At 44.2% G+C, this 19,797-nt stretch overlaps 1 protein-coding gene and 1 long non-coding RNA gene across 2 annotated transcripts in view; one reads left to right on the forward strand and one right to left on the reverse strand.

Annotated features, from left to right (window-relative positions):
* The window catches only part of ddah1 (dimethylarginine dimethylaminohydrolase 1), a 122,996-nt gene that overhangs the window by 33,368 nt on the left and 69,831 nt on the right, over window positions 1–19,797 (reverse strand). The window lies entirely within an intron of this gene.
* The window catches only part of LOC137325101 (uncharacterized), a 46,763-nt gene continuing 38,532 nt past the window's right edge, over window positions 11,567–19,797 (forward strand). Inside the window, exon 1 of the long non-coding RNA XR_010963815.1 lies at window positions 11,567–11,732. This is a non-coding gene — a long non-coding RNA (uncharacterized lncRNA). The remainder of the gene's footprint in view (window positions 11,733–19,797) is intronic.

Raw genomic sequence — 19,797 nt, forward strand, 5'->3', positions numbered from 1 at the left:
AAGGGTATTTTTTTTTAACCGAGCAAGCTCTGGCCTGATAGGCCACCATTCAGTCCAATTTAAAACTGCCATGTTGCTGGGCCTTTTACACTGCAATCATGTATTCTGCACCCATAAATATTTACTGCTTTATGGCGATATTGTGCAGCACGGGGTTGGTGCGTTCCAGGGCAATAGTTTTGTTATGAGGAGTCTCGGCTATAATTTTATCGTACAGCCGCAGACATAAGAGTAAGAAGTACAGCACTGTTAAACTGCTCGTTTTTTCGTGAGACCGGGTCGGTAAGCGAATTTTTATTAATTTCTTTTTCATATTAAAATACAAAGGAATGGCAACATCGTTACAAAATCCGCTTGACGGTGATGGTACTGGGAGGTGTGGGGGAAATGGTTGATTCGCTTTGACAAGTTACTAAGTAGCTCCTCATTTATACATCGCTCTGAATGCAAGTGCACATCTCAACAATGGTTTTGATTCAGGTAAAGGGGAGAGGGAAGAAAGGCTGACAAGGCTCGATGGGTCATGTGTAAGCTGCGGGAGAAAAAAGCTTTTAGTTTTTCTACCAATCAAGCATCATTGTTAAACGGCAAAGCAACATTTATTCTTCCATGTCAAGGGGCTGCATGGCATGTGGCACTTGTGCACCAGTGAGCTACAATACAACAACTTGCATTTATATAGCGCCTTTAACGTAGGAGTGTTATCGGACAAAATTTGACACCCAGTCACCGAGCAAGGTACCAATACCTTGGCCAAAGAGGTAGGTTTTAAGGAGTGTCTTAAAAGGAAGAGAGGTGGCGAGGTGGAGAGGTTTAGGGAGGGAATTCCAGTGTTTGGGACCCAGGCAGCTGCAGGCACGGCCGGCAATGGTGGAGCGATGAAAATCGGGGATTCGCAAGAGGCCAGCGTTGGAGGAGCGCAGAGATCTCGGAGGGTTGTCGGGCTGGAGGAGGTTACAGAGATAGGGAGGGGCGAGGCCACGGAGGGCTTTAAAAATAAGGATGAGAATTGAAAAATCGAGGCATTGCCAGACCAGGAGCCAATGTAGGTCAGCGAGCACAGGGGTGATGGGTGAACGGGTCTTGGTGCGAGTTAGGATACGGGCAGCAGAGTTTTCGATTAACTCACCGTTTACGGAGGGTGCAAGATGGGAGGCTGGCCAGGAGAGCATTGGAATAGTCGAACTAGAGGTAACAAAGGCATGGATGTGGGTTTCAGCAGCAGATAAGCTGAGGCAGGGGCAGAGATGGGCGACGTTATGAAGCATCCTAAGTCCTGAGTTTATGAACATATGAAGAGAATATTGGAACTTGGGAATGTACAGGACTGGAAAAAAACCACTGCCGTGTCCCAGTGTCTAGGCAGTGTCATATCCCATGGCACCCGTCACACCACTCCACATCAAACTCTACCTTGGGTACTTATCCAATTCTCTCTTGACCTCGCTGATGCACTCAGCTCCCAGGAGACGGGAAAAGACCTTCAGTCCCGTTTATTGCAACCTCGTGCAGCATCCTCCCCGGTCGCTATATTAACTCTGTGGTGACTTTCAATCTACAAATCCCCACACAGGGAGCTCGTGATCAATTGAACACATGGAGACCAGTTGCCTCCCCAGATGAAACATGGCAAGGAGATGTGGTAAGTCACCACCCACCAAACCACCACCCCCACCCCACCCCACCCTTGTGCACTTCCTGGTGGTCAGTGCAGGAACAGCATCATCTGGAAACAGGTCGCCTATTCATTCTGGAGAAGCTCAGCAAGTGAGGCAGCATCTGTGGAGAAAGAAACAGCGTTAACGTTTCAGGTTAAAGACCTTTCTTCGACCTGAAACGTTAACTGTTTCTTTCTCTACAGACGCTGCCTGACTTGTTAAGCGTTTCCAGCATTTTCTGTTTTTATTTCAGATTTCCAGTGTCTGCAGTATTTTGTTTTTGATTTCACCTATTCGTTCTGTTGCTCGTGGACTAGTAAGCAACGCAACATGTATATTTTACTCTGTTTGCCAACTGTAGTTAAAAAATAGAAGACGCTTTATACTCAATCCGACTACAGTCTTACTGCCGCTTTTGCAGAGTGGTTTCAGGTTCACAGCGACACAGAAGCAGCAGCGTAATGAGGTGCCAGTTTGATTTTGTGATGCACGAAAGTCAGGCAGTGCGAGACCCTCCACCTCCCACCCCAACCCTCATGTTGGGCTTGACGCTGTGTGTGTGGAGATATATCTCTGGCGCGACGTGAAGCCGTTTGACAAGTGCCCACGTGGCTTGGTTAGACTTGCAGACCACTTTGTAAACTTAACGAAGAGCCTTGAGGAAGCGTGGTGCCTGTGCTCTCACAACATTTCCAAACACAAAAGCTGCAGCAGGAAACGGAATTCTGTGCGTGCGTGTCAGCATAGTGCAATTTACAGTCAGGCACAGTGAGCCACGACTCCCAGAGCAGGTCAGAGGCTGGGTATTCTGCAGCAAGTGGCTCATCTCCTGACTCCCCAAAGCCTCTCCACCATCTACAAGGCACAAGTCAGGGGTGTGATGGAATACTCTCCACTTGCCTGGATGAGTGCAGCTCCAACATCATTCAAGAAGTTCAACATAATCCAGGACAAAGCAGCCCACTTGATTGGCACCCCATCCACCACCCTAAACATCCACTCCCTTCATCACTGGTGCCCCCCCCACCCCGTGGCTGCAGTGTGTACCATCTGCAGGATGCACTGCAGCAACTCGCCAAGGCTTCTTTGACAGGACCTCCCAAAGCTGCGACCTCCACCGCCTAGAAGGACAAGGGCAGCAGGCACATGGGAACACCACCACGTCCAAGTTCCTCTCCAATTTACACACCATCCCACCATTCCTCCATCATCGCTGGGTCAAAATCCTGGAACTCCCCACCTAACAGCACTGTGGGAGAAGCTTCACCACACGGACTGCAGCGGTTCAAGAAGGCGGCTCACCATCACCTTCTCAAGGGCAATTGGGGATGGGCAATAAATGGCGGCCTTGCCAGTGACGCCATATCCCCGGAATGAATAAAAGATAAAAGAAAGACTCATTGGGAGAGCCTGAAGTGGAATTTTAGATTTGCAAGGCGACCAAGTGAAGTAGTGAGTGAGATCTCGAGAATGAATAAAAAAAAAACCTCGAAATTTGCTGGCTGAATTCTGCACCTACTCATCTCAGACCAGTAATAAAGTTACAACTGTAGCCTTAAGCTAGAAAATGGAACCTAAAATAATCCAAAACAAAGGAGTAACTTTAAAAGTAAGCTACTTTTAAAAAAAATTCTCAAATAACTGTCAATAACCAAGAAGCTGACAAATATCACCTGCACAGCGTGGGAAAAGCAAAGAGTGTTGGAATGAAATGAGTGCATCGACTTTCAGCAGAGCAGGAAACACATTTATTGCCATTAATCTTGAATGGCCCAAGAGCAGAATCAGATAATCTTAAAATATTCCTGCAGTGATTTCCATCAAGAGGTGATAAGAAATATGATTCTTACACAAGCCTGCTGAGCAAAGTAGTTTTGGAAACAGTTTCTTTACAAATACAAGATGATCAATTGTTGAATGTGTTGGCACCAGGTGTCCTTCTGTTTTGTCTGGACAGGCACTATTGTCTAAGAATGCACCTGCATTCATAATCATTTAGACAGTGCAAAGTCCCAGAGTACAGCACACGAAATGGTTGCTGTTTACTGTGTTCACCACTGGCTAAACTGAGAATTGCTTTGAAAATAAAAAAAGCAATGAAATATTCGTGGACACTGCTTCTGCGGAATATTGAGCACACATAAAATGAGCAGGACTAGAGAATGTGTGTTCTTATTTTCTTTCTGAATGAAAGCGCTGCATAAATGTGCAAAGTCGACTCACAGTGATGGTAGAATTTGGGATTTCCACCCATCAGTGTTTAGTTATTGGTGTAAACTTCTGTTGTGGACAATATTTACCCCTCAAACAACATTATCTGGTCATTGCTGTTTGTGGGAGCTTGCTGTGCGCACATTGGCTGCCACGTTTCCCTACATTACAACAGCGACTTCAAAAGTACTTCATTGGCTGTAAAGCGCTTTGGGACATCCTGAGGTTGTGAAAGGCGCTATAAAAATGCAAGTTCTTTCTTCATTTTGCAACAATGCCATCAACTAGGGATGGGCAATGAATGCCGGCCTTGCCAGCAACACCCACATCCAGAGAACGAATAAACAAAAATTAAAGGGAACACTGACCCCAGAGTATCTTGGCACGATGATGCGTGGAATTCTTCGAAACAATACACTTCACAAATCGCTTAGTCAAATTTATAACGGCTGTGCAATGTTATTTTATTGCTGTATGCAAATAACTGACCTGTTTGTTATTAAGAAAATAGCTTCCAGCCATACAAGCTTTCATATTTATGGCGCCTACTTGACACAGGAAATGAAATGTAGATCATATTACGCTAATTTAATTTGAATTTAATCTCCTAGGGTTTAACACGACACCGATTGCGAGGGTGCATTTTCAGTCCTATTCAGTTTCTGTATCAGATGATGTCAGATTAGTTAGTTACAGCCATATGGCACCATAAAACAAATAGATTTAAGTTCAACTGGCCAGTCTATTAAAGAGATGCAGGGGCGGCCTCTTAATGGTGCTTTTTTTTTAACTTTACCAGTGCATGGCTCTTCGAGGGCCAATGGGAAGATGGAAGCACATTTTCCCTTGCTTCAGACAGCTAATCTTGGGACAGAAGAACAGACAGGTCTCAGAAAACAACAAGAAACAACTACAGCTTACACTCCTACAGCACCCGTAATGTAGTAAAATGTCTCAAGGCGCTTCTTGGGAGCGTTATCAGACAAAAATTGAGACCGAGACACATAAGGAGATATTAGGGTAGGTGACCAAAAGCTTGGTCAAAGAGGTAGGTTTTAAGGAGGGTCTTAGGGAGGGAATTCCAGAGCTTAGGGCCTAGGCAGCTGAAGGGGTGGCCGCCAATGGTGGAGTGATGAAAATCCGGAATGTGCAAGAGATACTGATGGAGATGCAGTTTACCCCCTTTCTACTAAAGTACTAACAAGTCCAGATGGGACGCATCCTAGGTTGCTGAGGGAAGTAAGGAGGGAAATTGCAGAGGTGCTGACCATAATCTTCCAATCCTCATTAGATACAGGGATGATGCCAGAGGACTGGAGAATTGCAAATGTTACACCCTTGTTCAAAAAAAGAGTGTAAGGATAAACCCGGCAACTACAGGCCAGTCAGTTTAACCTCGGTGGTGGGGAAACTTTTAGAAACGATAATCCGGGACAAAATTAAGAGTCACTTGGACAAGTGTGGATTAATAAAGGAAAGCCAGCACAGATTTGTTAAAGGCAAATCGTGTTTAACTAACTTGATTGAGTTTTTTGATGAGGTAACAGTGAGGGTTGATGAGGGCAATGCAGTTGATGTTGTGGATATGGACTTACAAAAGGTGTTTGATAAAGTGCCACATAATAGGCTTGTCAGCAAAATTGAAGCCCATGAAATAAAAGGGGGAGTGGCAGCATGGATAGGAAATTGGCTAAGTGACAGGAAACAGAGGATCGTGGTGAACGGTTGTTTTTCGGACTGGAGGAAGGTGTACAGTGGTGTTCCCCCAGGGGTCGGTACTAGGACCACTGCTTTTCTTGATATATATTAATGGCTTGGACTTGGGTGTACAGGGCACAATTTCAAAATTTGCAGATATAGTAAACAGTGAGGAGGATAGTAATAGATTTCAAGAGGACATAGACAGGCTGGTGGAATGGGCTGACACATGGCAGATGAAATTTAATGCAGGGAAGTGCGAAGTGATACATTTTAGCAGCAAGAACAAGGAGAGGCAATATAAACTAAATGGTACAATTCTAAAAGGGGTGCGGGAACAGAGAGATCTGAGGGTATATGTGCACAAATTGTTGAAGGTAACACGACAGATTGAGAAAGCTGTTAAAAAAGTATACGGGATCCTGTGCTTTATAAATAGAGGCATAGAGCACAAAAGCAAGGAAGTTATGTTGAACCATTATAAAACACTGGTTCGGCCACAACTGGAGTATTGTGTCCAATTCTGTGGCACTGCACTTTAGGAAGGATGTGAAGGCCTTGGAGAGGGTGCAGAAGAGATTCACTAGAATGGTTCCAGGGATGAGGGACTTCAGTTACGTGGATAGACTGGAGGAGCTGAGGTTGTTCTTCTCACAGCAGAGCAGGTTGAGAGGAGATTTGATAGAAGTGTTCAAAATCATGAAGGGTTTAGATAAAATAAATAAAGAGAAACTGTTCCCATTGGCGGAAAGGTCGAGAACCAGATTTAAGGTGATTGGCAAAAGAACCAAAGGCAACATGAGTAGTTATGATCTGGAATGCGTTGCCTGAAAGGGTGGTGGAATGCAGAGTCAATCATGGCTTTCAAAAAGGAATTGGACAAATATTTGAAGGGAAAGAATTTGCAGGGCTACGGGGAAAGAGCAGGGAAATGGGGAAGGAGCAGGGGAATGGGACTAACTGGATTGCTCTTACAAAAGAGCCGGCACAGGCTCGATGGGCCGAATGGCCTTCTTCTGTGCTGTAACGATTGTATGATTTTAAAGAAATTCAACATTTAAAATCTGAATTGTGCAAATACTAATGATCTAAATTTGCAGCTGTTCTGCAAAAAGAATTTCTGACTTGCTTCTCAGAATCAGCGCAGCTTTTCATTCTCGTGCTATAGACACCATTTAGTCTACATTGGATTATTAAAAGGGTCTCCTGGTGCTGAACATTACGAATTATATAAACAGCTATGCAAAGCTACAGTAGTCACAGATGACTAAGAAAGAAAGATGACCTCGGGACATCCCAAAGCGCTTTACAGCCAATTAAGTACTTCTGAAGTGCAATCACTTTTGTAATGTAGGAAACGCGGCAGCTAATTTGCACACAGCAAGATCCCACAAACAGCAATGAAATCATGTCCAGATAATCTGTTTCAGTGATGTTGGTTGAGGGATAAATATTGGCCAGGACACCAAGGGAGAACTCCCCTGCTCTTCTTCAAATAATATTTTCTTCAAATAATCATCTTTCTTCAAAGAAAATATTTAATATGCAATTCAATTAAACAGAAGATTTTTTTTTATTCATTCATGGGATGTGGTCATTGCTGGCAAAGCCAGCATTTATTGCCCATTCCTAATTGCCTTTGAGAAGGTGGTGATGAGCTGCCTTCTTGAACCGCTGCAGTCCGTGTGGTGAAGGTTCTCCCACAGTGCTGTTAGGAAGGGAGTTCCAGGATTTTGACCCAGCGACGATGAAGGAACGGCGATATATTTCCATATCAGGATGGTGTGTGACTTGGAGGGGAACGTACAGCTGGTGTTGTTCCCATGTGCCTGCTGCCCTTGTCCTTCTAGGTGGTAGAGGTCGCGGGTTTGGGAGGTGCTGCCGTGCATCGTGGATGGTGCACACTGCAGCCACGGTGCGCCGGTGGTGGAGGGAGTGAATGTTTAAGGTGGTGGATGGGGTGCCAATCAGGTGGGCCGCTTTGTCCTGGATGGTGTCAAGCTTCTCGAGTGTTCTTGGAGCTGCACTCATCCAGGCAAGGGGAGAGTATTCCATCACACTCCTGACTTGTGCCTTGTAGATGGTGGAAAGTCTTTGGGGAGTCAGGAGGTGAGTCACTCGCTGCAGAATACCCAGCCTCTGACCTGCTCTTGTAGCCACAGTATTTATGTGGCTGGTCCAGTTAAGTTTCTGGTCAGTGGTGACCCCCAGGATGTTGATGGTGGGGGAATTCAGCGATGGTAATGCCGTTGAATGTCAAGGGGAGGTGGTTAGACTCTCTCTTTTTGGAGATTGTTGGCACGAATGTTACTTGCCACTTATCAGCCCAAGTCTGATTGTTGTCCGTGTCTTGCTGCATGCGGGCTCGGACTGCTTCATTATCTGAGGGGTTGCGAATGGAACTGAACACTGTGCAGTCATCTGCAAACATCCCCACTTCTGCCCTTATGATGGAGGGAAGGTCATTAGTGAAGCAGCTGAAGATGGTTTGGCCTCGGACACTGCCCTGAGGAACTCCTGCAGCGATGTCCTGGGGCTGAGATGATTGGCCTCCAACAATCGCTACCACCTTCCTTTGTGCTAGCTTACAATTTCCAGAATTAGTCCCATGATCTAAGCTCTGACCTGCAGATGATCTCCTCCTGTGTGTTTTGTATCAGCCATTCTTAAGTTGGCCATTGGAAGGTACACTTTAGTGGTAGAGGTTCACTCCCACTAATTTCCCTACTTCCCCACAGAGAAGCAGTGGCACCTCCCGCTGAAAGGATGAGTAATATTGAAAACTCCAGGGGGTTGTGATTCTTCTGTGCTCACTTCTTTAGTGCACTGCTTAGTTTTAGCAAAACATTTTAACCCCTTTATAACAAATAGGTTTCACAGGATCACTGGAACGGGAGTAACACCCGGGGCCTCGTTGTCATACCGCTGGCCAACGTCGCGACCAAAATGGCCTGGAACTTGGCGGTAAGGGGGCTGCTCGGCCGTTACAATCGGTCAGCGGGAGGCCGCCACCAGGGACCAGGGGGAACGGGCTCCGGCACTACTGTAAATCTTCAGGGGAACTGCCGACAGGGATTGTGGTCAGCAGAGGGGAGAGGGGGAGGGAAGCCCGGGACAAGAGGAAGCCCACTGTTTCCTTCCGGGTCCTGGAGGAGGACCCCTGCCCACTGAAAGGATGCGAATATTCTTTACTCAGAGTTGTGAGAATGTGGAACTCGCTACCACAAGGAGCAGTTGAGGCAAATGGCACAGATGCATTTAAGGGGAAGTCAGATAAACACGAGGGAGAAGGGAATTGAAGGTTATGCCGATAGGGTTAGACGAAGTAGGGTGGGAGGAGGCTAGTATGTAGCATAAAGACTGGCACAGACCTGTCGGGCCGAATGTCCTGTTTCCGTGCTGCAAGATTCTATGTAGTTATATTCTCAAGGAGACAAAAGGTTCTTTCTCACCAAACACGCTCGAGTTATGACAGTTCTGTCATGACTGCCTCCTATTGTCCTTTACACAAGTAAAAGAATCCATGGAACTCAGTGTCGCTGGGGACATTTGTTTTTGCTTATTCTGTAAGTGCCTCATCCATTGTCGTCCCTTAAGCAGGTCTTCAAATGGATTCTCAATGACTACAGTCTGCTGATGGGTGTTAAGTGTTTTCTCTGATGTTTCAAGTATTGATCCCCTGGGCAGCATGACTATCAGGCTCAACAACAGGTCGCTGTTCCAGAATTTTAAAAAGGAACATGTATAGATAGAAGGAGACTGATTTTATAGATATCAATTCATTTTCTTTTTTAAAGAACAAAAAAAAACAAAAATGGGAGAATAGATGTTTCTTTCCCATTATAAAATCATGTGAATGTGCGGCTTTGAACATTGCTGTTTCTGAGAATACAATTTCAAAAGTAGGTCGTTAGAGAAAATGAGGGGCCTTTCCTGTTTTTTTTTTGTTAAATGAAGAATTTCACCATTTCTGGTGTGAAAAGTCTCTTTTTGTCTACCGCAGTGAAAGAACTGCAGTATACTCTATATGACAATTCAATCTCGCATTGTGTGCCTGTTGAATGGGTACCAACATCATAACTTGCATTGTACGGGTGATATAAAATCCACGGATGCTGAAGATGTGAAATAAAAACAGAAGACGCTGGATATTTGAGGGGCCTTGTCCCTCCCTGTCGCTGTAACCTCCTCCAGCCCTACAACCCTCCGAGATCTCTGCGCTCCTCCAATTCTGGCCTCTTGCGCATCCAACAATTTTCATCACAGCACCAGTGCCTTCAGCTGCCAAGGCCCCAAGCATTGGAATTCCCTCCCTAAACCTCTCCGCCTCTCCAAATGACTCTCTTCCTTTAAGACACTCCTTAAAACCTACCTCTTTGACCAAGCTCCTGTCCTAATATCTCCTTATGTGGCTCTATGTCAAATTTTGTTTGATGATTGCTCCTGTGAAGCGCCTTGGGATGTATTACTATGTTAAAGGCGCTATATAAATGCAAGTTGTTGTTGCCGTTGTTAATTGTCCAACCAGTAAGAAAGAGTCTGTTTGTTCTTCATATGTATCTGCTTGGGCTTCAAAGAAAAACAAGACAGGAATGTATAACTGATCCATGTGTGGAGGCATTATCCATATGACATTTCATCAGAAACAGAAAAAAACTGGTAAAAGAACTGCCTTTTCAGACTTTTATTGTTGGGAAGAGTTTGTGTATCATGCAAGTATTAGGCTGCTGGGCTCTTGCTGAATTCGGGATAATTATCTTACTTGAAAATAATTTAAGACTATTAGTTTTAACTTGAAAGTTAGCACCTTTCAGAGTAGACAGGAGGGCACAGTGGAGAGACGTCCATGTGGTGGAGAGCAGCCCATGTGGTCTCCAGTGCGTAAAAGGACAACTGACATTATTGGGGCATGCTATCCCATTCAAAAAATACATAAGAACCCAACATTCAGTTGGCTTTCTTGCTGCGGACACAAGTTTAACAGGTTGGGAGAAAGCCCAAATTGCAACAGGTTACTACTACCCTGAGGCAGTCCAAGAGACTCTATCATCTGTTGTTTTACTGCATCTGGGGTTTTTCAATTCTTATGTATTATTAAACATCTTGCCTCGTGCTGTGAAAAAAAAACTAAGCTGAGTTTCTATTTCGGTGCTTACACATTCTTTAATAATATAGCCAAGGGCAGTCAGTCAATTTGTAGTTGAAGAAATAAAGAGTGACAGAGCAGGTAAAGACACAGTTTTGGCCACTGGGAATTTTAACATGATCAGTAGCACGAACCTACTGTGTAGAGTGAGTTAAACCACATTCCATCCAGATGTTAACCTAAATAGTAATAAGCAATACTCCTGTAACCCCCCCACCCCACCTTTCTTTCTCTCTTTCTTTCTTCATAGAAAGATCCAATTTTGAAGAAAAAAACATGAAACACTGAGGCACCTTATCCATCCAATAGCTTCAGGCAGTTTGACACCAAGCTTTAAAGTTAATGTTCCACGCAGTCTTCTTTGAAATGTAATGAGTCTAAGATACGCCTTGTGTATTTTGGAAGGAGTTGAGAAAACCATTGCTCCTGATAATGCTAGCCATAACAAAATGTCTGAGGAAGTGGTTAACGATTTTGGATTTAACTTTTCCTGTTGACATTTCAAAATACCATTAATAAGTTAGTCTTTAAAATGTACAGTACAATTAAGTCATTGTTAATTCATTATACCTGTGCTTCAAAACTAACCAGTGTCAGCATTGCAGTACCACATATTAGCTCAGGTATCAATTAAAACTATAAATTATTAATATAATGTATAATTGCACCCTGCTCAAAATGTAACCTCATTGGTGGTATTGTGTCTGGACAGATTTTTGAGCTGGTTTTTTTTTTAAAATCGAGTGTTTCAAGGGCATTTTCATTTCACAAAGCAGCTGCAATTTGACCTCATCTCTACTTTCCCTCACAGTGTTATTTCTGAAAACAAAATTGCAGCTTCATCAGAGGCCCAGCGAAATTTCAGATGCAGGGTGGAGATGTGGCACGCTGCCAAAGTTTCAGACCCTTGCAAGGCTCACAGCTGGTCAAAGTGCAGTGAACATCTCATCTCGCGCCCTCCGACACGAACAAGCAAATGCACGCAAGCAGCAAATTTGGTCTGAAGCAGAGTGGCCTAGGTTAGTCATTTTTTTTTTGTGTGGTCGCAGTCTTACCATGCTAAATATCCTTTTGTGGGATGTCCCCAGAAAGTTTGTTGTTTATTTGTACAGTAAATATATCCTGCATTAGTAATTCAAAAAGGAGAAATCGTTGACATTCTCTCTGAATGCCCTGTTGTTGAGTGTGGATGGGATGTAGGTGGGTGACGGGATATGACCCAGCAAGATGGGATTTCTGAATTCTGTTGACTTACTATTACAACAGCGACGACAACTTGCATTTACATAGCGCCTTTAATGTTAAAAAAAAAGTCCCAAAGCGCTTCACCTGTGTGGTGTTGCTTTGGCTCGGTTGGTTAGCACTCTTGCCTCCGAGTCAGAAGTTGGTGGGGACTTGATCACATAGCTAGACTGCAGTACCGAGGGAGTGCTGCATTCTTGGAGGTGCCGTCTTTCAGATGAGACGTTAAATTGTGGGACTCTGTGCCTGTTCAGGTGGACGTAGAAGATTTCATGGCAATATTCGAAGAGGAGCAGGGGGGGGGGGGGGGGTTCTTCTGGTGTTAACATTCATTCACACCCAACACCACCAAGAACGGATGAAATTATCACTTATTTCATTGTTTTTTTTTGTTTGTGTGACCTTGATGTGTGTAAATTGGCTGCTGCAATTGCCGACAAAACAACAGTGATTACACATCAGAAGTAATTAATGGGCTTTGATGGTGTCTTACGGATGTGAAAGGCTCTATTTAAATGCAAGTTCTTTCTTTCTTAATGGTAAGGTTGAGGATACTACTCTCACTGAGGTTTCTTCAGTAACTCCTTGTGACTTGTCAGCGTATTCATACAACAAAATACCTTATGGGACAAGCATGCTGGAAAAGGTCACGCTCATAAATAAAAGTTATGCTGGTGATGTTATTTTTTTGAATGACTTCCAAAAGAATTTGCCTTTTAGTTACTCAACTAAATTCCAGAACGACGTGATGCACTTTTCCTGACAGCAAATGGGATAAATTTTTCCTACTCTTTAAAATCTGGAGTTGTGCCATATTATATACAGTATGTATCAAGAAAGAATAGCTGTAGATACTTTTTTTTTTCCCCCTGTGATTTCTCCCCCCAACGATGTTGGCCGTTGCTGGGATATGGTTTCATGGGTACCCCTTTGGCATTTTGCCCAAGGGGCCGTTCCTCATGAATGAGCCTAGATGGTGACTGTGCTCAAAACAGAGCTCGATCCAGCTCTCTCTCGTCACACACTGGCACTTTCGGTACAGCCACTGGATAGCGATCGGGAGCTGGAACCCAGGCTGATTTCCACCCCCTACCCCTCCCTCCCTCCCCAGAGACGCCGAGACCAACTGTACCTGCCCAAATCTGCTGTCCCAACTGAGGTCAGCTAACTCAGCACTGACCTGGAAGCTCCTCGACTTGTATCTATTCTAAGACCAGTGCTAGCTTTTGCTGCTATAACGTTTAGACAAAAAAGAGTACAATTTTAGTTAATGCCACACACGCTGAATAAAACAGCACAAAACCAGACGTTAGTTAGAGAAACAATTTCTTTACCAGACAATGCGTGTCTTGTACACAAAAGAGTCTTCAGCAGATCACAAACTCCTGCGTACCAACGATTTGGAAGCGATTTTGTGCACAAAACTGGGGTCGATTTTGACTCCCTTCGCCAGGCGTCAACGGGGGTGGGGGGGGGGGGGGGGAGGTGGAAAGAGGGAAAACGGCCTCAAAATGGCGTCGGTAGCCTTACCGCCCCGTTAACGCTGGCGATGTGGCATGCTCCATTTTGAAAGGGGGCCTACCGCCAGGTGTCCAAATCGCCCGCCCGTTTCAGGCGAGAGGCCCCTTTAAATCTATGGAAGTCGGGAGTCCAATGACGCAAACAGGACCCCGATCGCCACTTTCGGTTGGTGGCTGGGAGACTGCGCCGTACACGGGCGATGGAATTGAAGAGGGCCCGCCAAAGGGAAGTGTGCAGGAGTGCTCCTCCGGGGCCCACAAATATAATCTAGGCCACAGCCACCACCCTCTGCGATCACAACCACCCAACCCCCCCCCCCACCACCCCGCAACCCCACAAAACTTAGACCTTGCTCCCTGCCGGATCTCGAGGCCTCAATCTGGCGAGCCGCACCGGGACGCCCGTTTGGCGCGCCGCAGCTCGCCTGCCAGATTTAAGTGAGGCCGGGGCCTCAAAATCGCAGGGGCCTTTTTGCCGCCGGAACGACCCCTGCATGTAGTGAAGTTTCTTATAAAGAGGTTTACAACTTCATTACACAAAGCAGAGGAAATCTTCCCTCAGCACGTCTTATAAAACTGCTGTAAAACAAAATACAGCACTCTTCTCTCACATATCAAATTAAGAGGCACACAGGAAAAATATGAATAGAAGCATTCATTTTCCTTCCACTTGAATTGTTATGTAAAATGCTAAGCAAATGCCACCACGACATCCTGCTTATTAAGTTATCATCCGCTCGCCGCCTAATATCTTGCTGAGAGCAAGTGTTTGTCTTCATTTTTTTTATTAAAAAAGACCGGATGGATTGTTTCATCATTAATTCATCTGCTACCTTCAACCAAGGAACAGTTTACATAATCACCAGACATGAGATCATCAGCTAGAGCAACAAAGTGGAATCTAATCCTCCAAACAGTTCTAAAAAGGTTATTGTACAATTAAATGGCAAAAATGTGGGACTCAAATATGCACGGGAGATGGAAAAAACTCTTGTTAGTCTTGGATGCAGTAACTAACAGACGTACTGTTTGATGCCATGACAACAGATTGACATTTTCTGTCGAATACAACTCTTTGGAGTCACATGAAACCTGGTGCAATTTCGCTACCACCATGTTCCACAAGAAAAAAGAACTTTTATTTTAGGTGTGTGTGTGTGTGTGTGTGTGTGTGTGTGTAATTATCCCACAGACACAGATGTACATACATGCATATATACACGTACATGGAATAGTTTCAACATCCTTTGGGCGATTCATTGAAATAAAAATAAAATAAACTGAAGGCTGCCCATTAGTGAGATCATGCACAATTGAGAATCAGCATGAGAGTGCTGGAAATACTTAAAGTAAAACAGATGAAGGAGTAGGGATATTACTCTGCGTGTTGTGAAGAACTCAGAGGCATCCCTTTTACATGAGCAGTGTTAAGTGAATGCAAGTAGTTTTGTAATACCCTTGTGAATATGCACAACATGAGACTAACTGTACATTGGGAGACTTACAAAAAGACCAACAACTTGCATTTATATAGCGCCTTTAACGTAGTAAGGCGCTTCACAGGAGCGTAACCAGACAAATTTTGACACCGAGCCACATAAGGAGATATTAGGACAAGTGACCAAAAGCGGATTGGGAAGCCGCAAACGTAACACCCCTATTGAAGAAGGGAGTGAGACAGAAAGCAGGTAACTATAGACCAGTTAGCCTAATGTCTGTCATTGGGAAAATGCTAGAATCCATTATTAAGGAAGTAGTAGCAGGACATTTGGAGACTCATAATACAATCAAGGAGAGTCAACATGGTTTTATGAAGGGGAAATCATGTCTGATAAATTTATTAGAGTTCTTTGAGGAAGTAGAGTGGATAAAGGGGAACCAATGGATGCAGTATATTTTGATTTCCAAAAGGCATTCGATAAGGTGCCACATAAAAGGTTACTGCACAAGATAAGAGCTCGTGGTGTTGGGGGTAATATACTGGCATGGATAGAGGATTGGCTAACTAACAGAAAACAAAGAGTCGGGATAAAAGGGTAATTTTCAAAATGGCAATCTGTAACTAGTGGGGTGCCGCAGGGATCAGTGCTGGGGCCTCAACTATTTACAATATATATCAATGACTTGGATGAAGGAACAGAGAGTGTATTGTGGCCAAATTTGCTGATGATACAAAGATAGGTGGAAAAGCAAGTTGCGATGAGGACACAAAATGTCTGCAAAGGGATATTGACAGGTTAAGCAAATGGGCAAAAATTTGGCAGATGGAATATAAAGTGGGAAAATGTGAAGTCATCCACTTTGGGAGGAAAAATAAAAAAGCAAAATATTATTTGAATGGAGAAATACTACAAAATGCTGTGGTACAGAGGGATCTGGTGTCCTCGTACATGAAACACAAAAAGTCAACATACACGTGCAGTAGATAATCCGGAAGGCAAATGGAATATTGGCCTTTATTTCTAGGGGGATGGAGTATAGAAGCAGGGAAGTCATGCTTCAACTGTACAGGGTGCTGATGAGACCACACCTGCAGTGCTGCGTACAGCTCTGGTGCCCTTATTTAAGGAAGGACATACTTGCATTGGACGCAGTTCAGAGAAGGTTCACTAGGTTGATTCCTGATATGGAAGGGTTGTCTTATGAGGAAAGATTGTGAATAGCTGGATCCCTGCGGTACCCCACCAGTCACTGCCTGCCACCCGGAAAAAAACCCGTTAATTCCTACTCTGTTTTCTGTCTGTCAACCAATTCTCAATCCATGCCAGTATATTCCCCCCAATCCCATGTGCTTTTGCACAATAACCTCTTGTGTGGGACCTTATCAAAAGCCTTCTGAAAATCCAGTACACCACATCCAATGGTTCTCCCCTATCTATTCTACTAGTTACACCCTCAAAAAACTCCAGTAGATTTGTTAAGCATGATTTCCCTTTCATAAACCCATGCTGACTTTGTCCAATCCCGTTAATGCCCTCCAAGTGTTCTGTTATCACATCTTTTATAATAGACTCTAGCATTTTCCCCACTACTGATGTTAAGCTAACTGGTCTGTAATTCCCTGTTTTTTTCTCTCCCTCCTTTTTAAAAAGTTGGGTTACATTTGACACCCTCCAATCTGTAGGAACTGTTCCAGAGTCTATAGAATTTTGGAAGATGATCACCAATGCATCCACTATTTCCAGGGCCACTTCCTTTAGTACTCTGTGATGTAGATTATCAGGCCCTGGGGATTTGCCAGCCTTTAGCCCCATTAATTTCCCTAGCACAATTTTTTTTACTAATACTGGTTTCCTTCAGTTCCCCCCTCTCATTAGACCCTTGGTTCCCTAACATTTCTAGCAGGTTATTTGTGTCCTCCTTTGTGAAGACAGAACCAAATTATGTGTTTAATTGTTCTGTCATTTCTTTGTTCCCCATTATAATTTCCCCCATTTCTGACTGTAAGGGACCTACATTTATCTTCACTAATCTTTTTCTCTTGACATATTTATAGAAGCTTTTACAGTCAGTTTTTATGTTCCCTGCTAGTTTACTCTCATACTCTATTTTTCCCCTCTTAATCAATCTCTTTGTCCTCCTTTGCTGAATTCTGAACTGCTCCCAATCCTCAGGCTTGCCGCTTTTTCTGGCAATTTTATATGTCTCCGCTTTGGATCGAATACGATCCCTAATTTCTTTTGTAAGCCACGGTTGAGCCACCTTTCCTGTTTTATTTTTGCGCCAGACAGGAATGAATAATTGTAATTCCTGCACACGTTCTTTAAATATTAGCCATTGCCTATCCACCATCATCCCTTTTAGTAAAGTTCCCCAATCTATCATAGCCAACTCGCAACTCATACTTTCGTAATTTCCTTTATTTAGATTCAGGGCCCTTGTTTCGGATTCGAAGTACACCTGTATCTGCAAAGTTCACTTAAAATAAAAATTAAAACAAAATTGGCAATTTAAAAAAAAAAATCAGACATGTAATGTACATAAGAACATAAGAAATAGGAGCAGGAGTAGGCCAATCGGCCCCTCGAGCCTGCTCCGCCATTTAATAAGATCATGGCTGATCTGATCCTAACCTCAAATCTAAATTCATGTCCAATTTCCTGCCCGCTGGATATCCTGTAGATATCCAGCATTCGCAGTGGGGAATCTCACTTGCAGTGAACAGGGTTCAACGACATAGCTCTGATTCTCTGACTGTTGAGTGTGGCTCCTTCCTGGGAGTGCAGGGTCATGCACATTTTAACTAGGAGAATTGAGGGAAACGGTGACTTGAGAATGCCCTTTTCTTTATTTCCCCAATTTTCTCTCCCTTAAGGCAGCCGCTGTTGTTGGGGATATGATTCATTGGGGACTGCCAACAGCCCCAACGTCTTGCTCAGGTTGCCATTCCTCGTATGTGAGCCTAGTCCTAAGGGCCAACATGCTAAGAGAGGAATCCTGGCCAAATCTGATGCTTCCCTCATTTGAAGTCCACCCATGCCCGCAGCAAGGTGAATTACTACTCTGAAGCAACCAACAGCTAGCTTGGTTATAGATACCTACAACATCACCATCTAGTGTACAGGCTGAGCAATGAGCTGTACCTTCATCAGCATGAAGCACCAGTCTGAGAGAGCAGGGAAGCAGTAAATCGCAAGATAATTACAGATTATGGTGACGATTCGGCGAATATTAGTTCCTTTGTCCAGAAGCACAGTATAGTCCCCTCATTACTTCAGCGCATAATCTAGGCTGACATTCCAGTGCTGCACTGTCGGGAGGTGCAGTCTTTCGAATGAGGTGTTAAACCGAGGTCCCCTCTGCCCTCTCAGGTGGATGTAAACGATCCCATAGCACTTTTTTCAAAGAGCAGGGGAGCTCTCCCTAGTGTTCTGGCCAATATTTATCCCTCCACCAACACCACCAAAAACTGGTCGTTTATCTCATTGCTGTTTGTGGGAGCTTGCTGTGCACAAATCGGCTGCCATGGTTACCCTGCATTACAACAGTGACTATACTTCAAGTAGTACTTCACTGGCTGTGAAGCGCTTTGGGATGTATCGAGGTCGTGAAAGATGCTATATTCTTGCTTTCTTAAATACATCCAGGGTTTTCAGCTTTTCCACTCTGCCTGGAAGTCCATTGCAAGTATTTTTCACTCTCTGTGTGAAAAATTTCCTGACAACAATTATAAAGTTACCTTTTTACTGGTCTGTCCTACTCCCACAATTTAAGGTATTATTCCAGATTTACCTTCGCCATACCATTTGTTATCTTATATACTTCCATATGACCATTTCTCAGATGCCTCCTTGCCATGCCGAGAAGCCCAAGTCTCTCCCATCTTTCCTCATATCATAGGCACCAGAGATCAGCCGCATGGCTCGTCTCCGCACAGCCTCCAGCGTTTGAATGTTTTCCTCGTGTCTCGGTGAGCAGAATTAGACGCAGAGCACTGTACAGTTTGATCACGGCTTGCTCTGACTTGTATTCTACTATTTTGGCGATGTAGTTCAACATTCAATTTGCTCTGTTGATTGCTGCTGTGCACTGATTAGACATGTTTAGTGTCTAGTCTATTAAAGACTCCTGCATCTCTTTCAGCTTCACCCTTAGCTACGACAACACCAATCATGGAGTGCGTGCGTTGCTTATTTTTCCATCCTATGCACAGTTCTTTGTACTTTTCTGGGATTTGTCTGCCCAAATACTTATTTTGTCCCAGTCACTTTGTAATTTTGGAGCTGCTTCTTCCAATTCTATTGTCCACCATCCCCCCCCCCCCCCCAATCAGCAAATTTGACCACTTTGCATTGAGTTTCTGAATACAAGTCATTTATGTAAATGGGGAACAGTGGTGATCCCAACACAGAAACTTGGGGCACCCCCGCTCAGTTCTTACCCCCACCCCAAGCTAACTCCTCTAACAAGCACGTGTTGCTTGCTACCCTTCAACCAGTTCCTTATCCATTCCTGGGGTTTACCCTGAATTGCCACCTGCCTTGACTTTGACCAATTCCCCTTCATGAGAGTCTTTGTCCAATTCCTTTGGGAAGTCTAAACACGCCATGTCCACAGTCCACTTGGGGAGTTACTTCCTCAAAAAAAAAACGTCGAGGAAGTTGGCCAATCATAATCTTCCCCTTCTGTATCCATGCTGGCTTCTATTCACTAGGTTCCTATTACATAGATACTCTTCAAGCCTGCTCCTGATGATCAAATTCATTATCTTACACAGAATGGATATGAGATCAAGTGAAGTAGTCTGGTTTTCTCTTGATATAAAGGACAAGAGAGGTAAAATGTGGTGTCACGATATGTGGTGATTCTGCATCAGGCTGGA

Source organism: Heptranchias perlo, chromosome 9 (assembly GCF_035084215.1).
Source record: "Heptranchias perlo isolate sHepPer1 chromosome 9, sHepPer1.hap1, whole genome shotgun sequence".
In the NCBI taxonomy this organism is placed as follows: Eukaryota; Metazoa; Chordata; class Chondrichthyes; order Hexanchiformes; family Hexanchidae; genus Heptranchias; species Heptranchias perlo.